Here is a 6,073-nt window from a genome sequence, read left to right on the forward strand (position 1 = left end):
ATATCTATATATCTATATCTATATATCTATATCTATATATATATATATATCTCCTGGGTATTAGTCCCTTATCAGATATATGATTTGCAAATATTTTCTTCCATTCTGTGGCTTGTCTTTTCGCTCTTGAGTTTTTAATTTTGGTGAATTTGAACTACTTATTTTGTTGCCTGTGCTTTTGCTATCTGGAGAAATCATTGACTAATCCAATATGAAGATTTTTTTTCTGTTTTCTTCTGAGAGTTTTATAGTTCTAGTTCTTATAATATCTAGGTCTCTAATCCATTTTGAATGAATTTTTGCATATGGCATAAGATTTCTTTTTTTTTTTTTTTTGGTGTAAGATTTCAACTATGTTTTCATGCATGTGGATATCCAGCTTTCCCAGCAACATCTTTTGAAAGAGACTGTCTTTTCTCCATTGAAAAATTATCTCTCATCCTTTTAAAAAATCGATTGACCATATAAATGAGGGTTTATTTCTGGGCTCTCTTCCAGTGGTCTGTATGTCTGTCCTTATGCCAGTACCACACCATTTTGGTCACTGTAACTTTCTTGTAAGTTTCAGAATCAGGAAGTGTGAGTTCTCCAACTTTGTCCTGAACATTGTTTTGGACATTCATGGTCCCTTGAGATTCCATGTGAATTTTAGGGCAGGTTTTTCTATTTCTATAAAACATGCCATGTTGATCTTTGGTAGAATTCACTAGTGAACCCATCTGTCCAGGGCTTTTCTTTGTTGGGGGTTTTGGATTATTGATTCAATTTTCTTACTAGTTTCAAGTATTCAGATTCTCTACTTCTTCATGATTAATTTTTGGTGAACTGTGTTTCTAGGAATTTGACCATTCATATAAGTTATCTAGTTTGCTGGAAGATATTTGTTCCTAGTATTCTCTTTTTATTCCACAAAATAATCCCTTTTATTTTCATAACATCAGTAATAATGTCCCTTTCTTTTCTGATTTTAGTCATTTGTGTATTCTTTATCTTCTTGTCAATCTACCTAAAGGTTTGTCACTTTTGTTGGATTTTTTAAAGATTCATTTGTTTGAGAGGGAAAGTGCACGTGTTTGTGAGCATGGGGAGGGACAGAGGGAGAGAGAGATTCTTTTTTTTTTTTTTTTTTTTTTTTTTAAAGAATTTATTTATTTTTTTAATTTATTTATTTATGATAGTCACACATAGAGAGAGAGAAAGAGAGAGGCAGAGACACAGGCAGAGGGAGAAGCAGGCTCCATGCACTGGGAGCCCGATGTGGGATTCGATCCCGGGTCTCCAGCATCGCGCCCTGGGCCAAAGGCAGGCGCCAAACCGCTGCGCCACCCAGGGATCCCGAGAGAGAGATTCTTAAGCAGACTCCCCACTGAGCATGGAGCCCAACACGGGTCTTCATCTCATGACCCTGAGATCATGAGCTGAGCCAAAATCAATAGTTGGATGCTTAATCCACTGAGCCACCCCTGGTGTCCCAGTTTTGTTGATCTTTTTTAAAGGGCCGGCTTTTAGTTTTGATTTTCTCTATTGTTTTTCTGTTCTTTATTGCCCCTCCAAAATTTAAAGCAAACTATAGACTAGACATATCATCTGTAAATAATTTAGTATTATCTCTAAAATATGAAATTAAAATTTTTCATCTTAGATTTTAAATATAAGAATTTTAAACCTACAAAGTAATGCTATTATTATGCCTTAGATTTTGATACTTTAATACCAAATCTAATAAGCATTCAGATGTCTTTGATCATTTCACAATTATTTTTCCAAGTAGCTTGTTCAAGTTGGAATCCAAACAAAATCTACAAGTTGCATTTGGTTGGTATGTCTCTGAGGTTTCTTTAAATCTATAGATTCTTCTTCCTCTCTTTTCTTACTTTTTAGTTGTTGAAGAAACCAGAACAGTTTTCGAGAGTTTCCCTCATTTTTGGTATCATTTTATTTTTAGGAAAATCTTTCTCTTGTATTCCTGTAAGGTGGTATATCTACAGAGTTAGTCAAATTCAAGTTCTCTGGCTTTATTTTGCTTTGTTTGGAAGAATCCTTCTTAAGTGGTACTATGTTCTTTGGGTTGCATCACAACAAGAGGTACTCAATACATATTCATCCCTTTTTGTTATATTAAGATTCATTATTTGCATTCAGGTGTTGTCGTCTTAAACCATCCCTTATAAAGTCCCCTATTAGGCTTCACCTTATGATTTTAGCACCAATTAATAATTGCACCTACATCCATTATTTTATTAGGAGTTGTGAAGTGGTGATACTTCTATTTTATCATTCCTACTGAATTGTGGGACATCTAAAAAAAAAAAAACCTGTTTAGTTACCTGAGGCATATAGTTCATATAGAACAGGCAGGATAAATGTTTGGCTCATGCCTTATTTCCTAAATGTAACCAATGAGGTTTCTTGTTGTTAATATCATTATGTAAGTAAATTTTCAATCATTTTACATTTTACATTTCATGTTTCAATATACTGTGGCAATTTTCCCATGTTAAATTGTCTCACTTTGACTAGAGGTCCTTACTAGGATTACATAATGCTAGTAGTCTTTGATGATTTTCTTGCCTTCTGGTGTAATAAAGCATTTCAGGCTTGTCTAATACATTTCCTCTTCTAGACCTGGAAACAGCCATTCCTCCAAGGAGCTGTGGTTCTTTTCAAGGGAAATGTTATTTAGAGACCATAATTGAGGCACAGACATACTCATTGCTTCTGGTTTGGGTATTAATTCTAAGCCTTTTTAGTGGACTGACCTAGGAAATGCTTTTTTTTTTTTTTAAGATAAAATATATACCGTATATAAACCAATGCTGCCCAATTTGGAGAATTTCTTTTAGATTTTATATATCTAGATTTCTCATCTTCTTTTGCTGGAAATCTTGGTTTCTAACCACATAATATAATTATTTGCTTTTCCCAATAAACATTTATATGTGTGTGTGTGTGTATATGTATATATATATATCAATACCACCATCACTTCTAGCCATGGATAACTGGAGGAAAAGTTTAAACTTTCTTTGGGATATTTTCACATTTTTGTGTATCACTGGTAATAGTTCCTTCTTATGCTCATCATAATGCTTCTTCATCCATGCTGTTGCAGTATTTCCTTTTGATCTCTTAATAGAATTCCACTGTATGAATATGGCACAGTTTGGTTACGTTTTTTCAATTGATAGACATTTGGTCTTTCCACTTTGGGCTATTATGAACAAAGCTACTATAAACATTCTTGTGCAAGTTTGCTTTTATTTTTTTCTTACATATACACCAAGAGAGAGTGGAAAATTCTTAACTATAGGGAACAGAGGTTGCTGGAGGGGAGGAGGGTGAAGGGATGGGGTAGATGGGTGATGGGCATTGAGGAGGACCCTTGTAATGAGCACTGGGTGTTATATGCAAGTGATAAATCATCCAACTCTACCCTTGAAACTAATACTATATTATATGTTAACTAACGAATTTAAATAAAATCTTGAAAGAAAAAAGTGGAATTTCTGGGCCAGAGGGTAGACATATCTTTGACTTAAACTACTGAACAGTTTCCTAAAGTATTTGTATTCAGGCTGATATAACAAAGATACCATAGACTGGGTGGCTTAAATAACACATTTATTTCTCACAATTCTGGAGGTGAGGAAGTCCAAAAATCAAGGCACCAGCAGATCTGGTGTTTCATGGGGGCTCTCTACTCAGTCTGAAGGTGGCTGTGTCCTCCCTCAGGTGGTAGAGACCTGGGAAAGGGTCGGGGATGGAGAGGAGAGGGAGAGAGAATTTTTTACTCTTCATCCCCTTGTAAGGGTACCAAATCCCATGATGGGCTCCATCCCCATGACCTCATCCATACCTAATTACTTCCTTAAACCCCACCCATAGACACCGTCTTGTCAGGGATTAAGGCTGCATGCAACGTATGAATTTGGGGTGAGGGGGAGACACAAACATTTAGTCCACAACAATCTATCATTTTTCATTTGTGCCAGCAGTGTGCTCCACTAAGTCCTGTGCTTTCAATTTCTAATTTTCCTTTTCTCCTATTTTTCCTCTTTTTATTCTGATAAAATTTGCTCAATATCTTTTCCTAACCCTGTATTGAACTTTCAATTCCTGTCGTTAAATCTTTAGGACACTCTTCCTTCCTATTCTTTAATAATGTTTTATTAGAACATATTCTGACTTCAGATTATTCCAGAGTATTCACACTCAGAAAAGGAAACTAATAGTAAAGTGCATTCAGAGAAATCTTTGTTTTCACAGTCAGATTAAGATTTAGCCCCTTTATATTAATTTTCACTATAAAAAAGTTCTCAGGAAACCAAATACCCGTGGTCCCTTTAGAGTGATGCAGTTGTGCTAAAATCAGTGCTTGAGGCCCAAAGTAAAGTTCATTGATTGTTGAAACATCCAGCTGGAATCACTTGCAGTAGAACTTGGTGCAAATCTCTGAGGTCTCCTCCAGCAAACACTTTCCTTCTGTACTTCTTCTTTTTCGAAAACTTTTGACTTTTTTTTTTTTTTTTAAACTTTTGATCCTCACTTTGGGCCACCATGTGGCTCCCCAGGCAGGCACTGACATCAAGCCCCCCAGATTTTCACCAAGAAAGCCAACTCCTTCATGTATATTTAGTATCTAAACCTGTGTCTTTTTTTTTTTTTTTTTTTTTAATCTATAGTTTAGAATCCTGGCACTCTAAGGAGATGGTCAGAGGAGTCCTCTGAGAATCAACAGCGTTTGTCAGAAATGTGGAGACACCTGGTGGTTATCAGAGACATTGAACCCTTGATTCCAGACCAGACTGATTATCACTCACCCGGGATCTTGAGAAAATTCAGCCTCCCTGCCAGGAGCGCCTCCTGCTGGATACTCTGAATCAGTGGGCCTAAGTAGGGCCAGGAATCTGTACTTTTAAAACAGCCAGATTACCTACATTAGTCATTCCCAGTCCAAAGTCTTAGCCATGATTTAAGAGAGAAGATCTAAAAGCTATGTATCTGGATCACATTATCTTAGCTTCCTTGTAGAAGTCAGGCTTAAGGAGCCTCCAGTCATTCCTTTCAATATGAGACATCCATTTACAGACAACTTCTATACCCTTCATAAAATTGGCTAAGAGCATCAACCAGCATTTATATAAGAATCCATGTCATTCTTTTTCCTAAAAAAAAAAAAAGAAGAGCTGGTTCCTCAGATGAGCCTAAATGTTCCTTTTATCAAGTAAAAGCTATGCATCCCAAGGTATTTGTTTCCTGGCCTTCTGAGAAGCTCACAGATAAATTGTCCCATTTGGAAAATTATCCCATTTCAAAAATCCTGTTGCATCTAGCTCTGCCTTCTGATTTACAACCTTACTTTAAAATGTTAAATTGTGTTTCTAACAAGTGTTTATGACCCCATCTGCTCATTGCAGTATAATGTAAGCAATCCAGGTATAGAATGACCCCATAGCATGAACTCTCCAAAACGTTCTAAAAGCCAGTATATGTAAGAAACAAAATTCTCAATTTTTGTTTGCAAAAGGAAGAATAAGCCTGGTTAAATTCAAGGGCAGTGATGCCCAAGGAGGCGGGCGGAAGGGGAGGGAGGGAGGGAGAAGAGGGGAGAGGTGGGGAGTGGGAGAGCCACCAGGGAGGCTGGCAGGCTCTCTTCTTCAAGGTTGCACAGAGCAGCACTCGTTTTATAAAGTCCCTTGGTCTTGAAGCCCCAGAAACCTGCTGTTAGCACAAGAAGAGAGTCCATCTGTCATTTTGTCTTAACCAAGCTCTCAGATTAACATATACTGGATTCCAGTTAATTTAGAATGAGAAAATTGCCTTTGAGACACACATATCCATTGGACCTGCTCATTCACATCTAAATGCTTCTGGGCTTTTGCCCCCATCCACCCTTTCCCATCGCGGGTCCCACTGCTCCCCCTTTGTGCCTCTGTTGTCAATTGTGAGTTTCTTTAGCTTAAATTCCCATTTCCCAGAGCTGCTCATCCAAAACTCTATTACCCGAAGCCCCTTAAAAAATATTTTATTTATTCATGAGAAACACAGAGAGGCAGAGACACAAGCAGAGGGA

This window comes from Nyctereutes procyonoides, unplaced genomic scaffold (assembly GCF_905146905.1).
Source record: "Nyctereutes procyonoides isolate TBG_1078 unplaced genomic scaffold, NYPRO_anot_genome, whole genome shotgun sequence".
NCBI classification, from domain to species: Eukaryota; Metazoa; Chordata; class Mammalia; order Carnivora; family Canidae; genus Nyctereutes; species Nyctereutes procyonoides.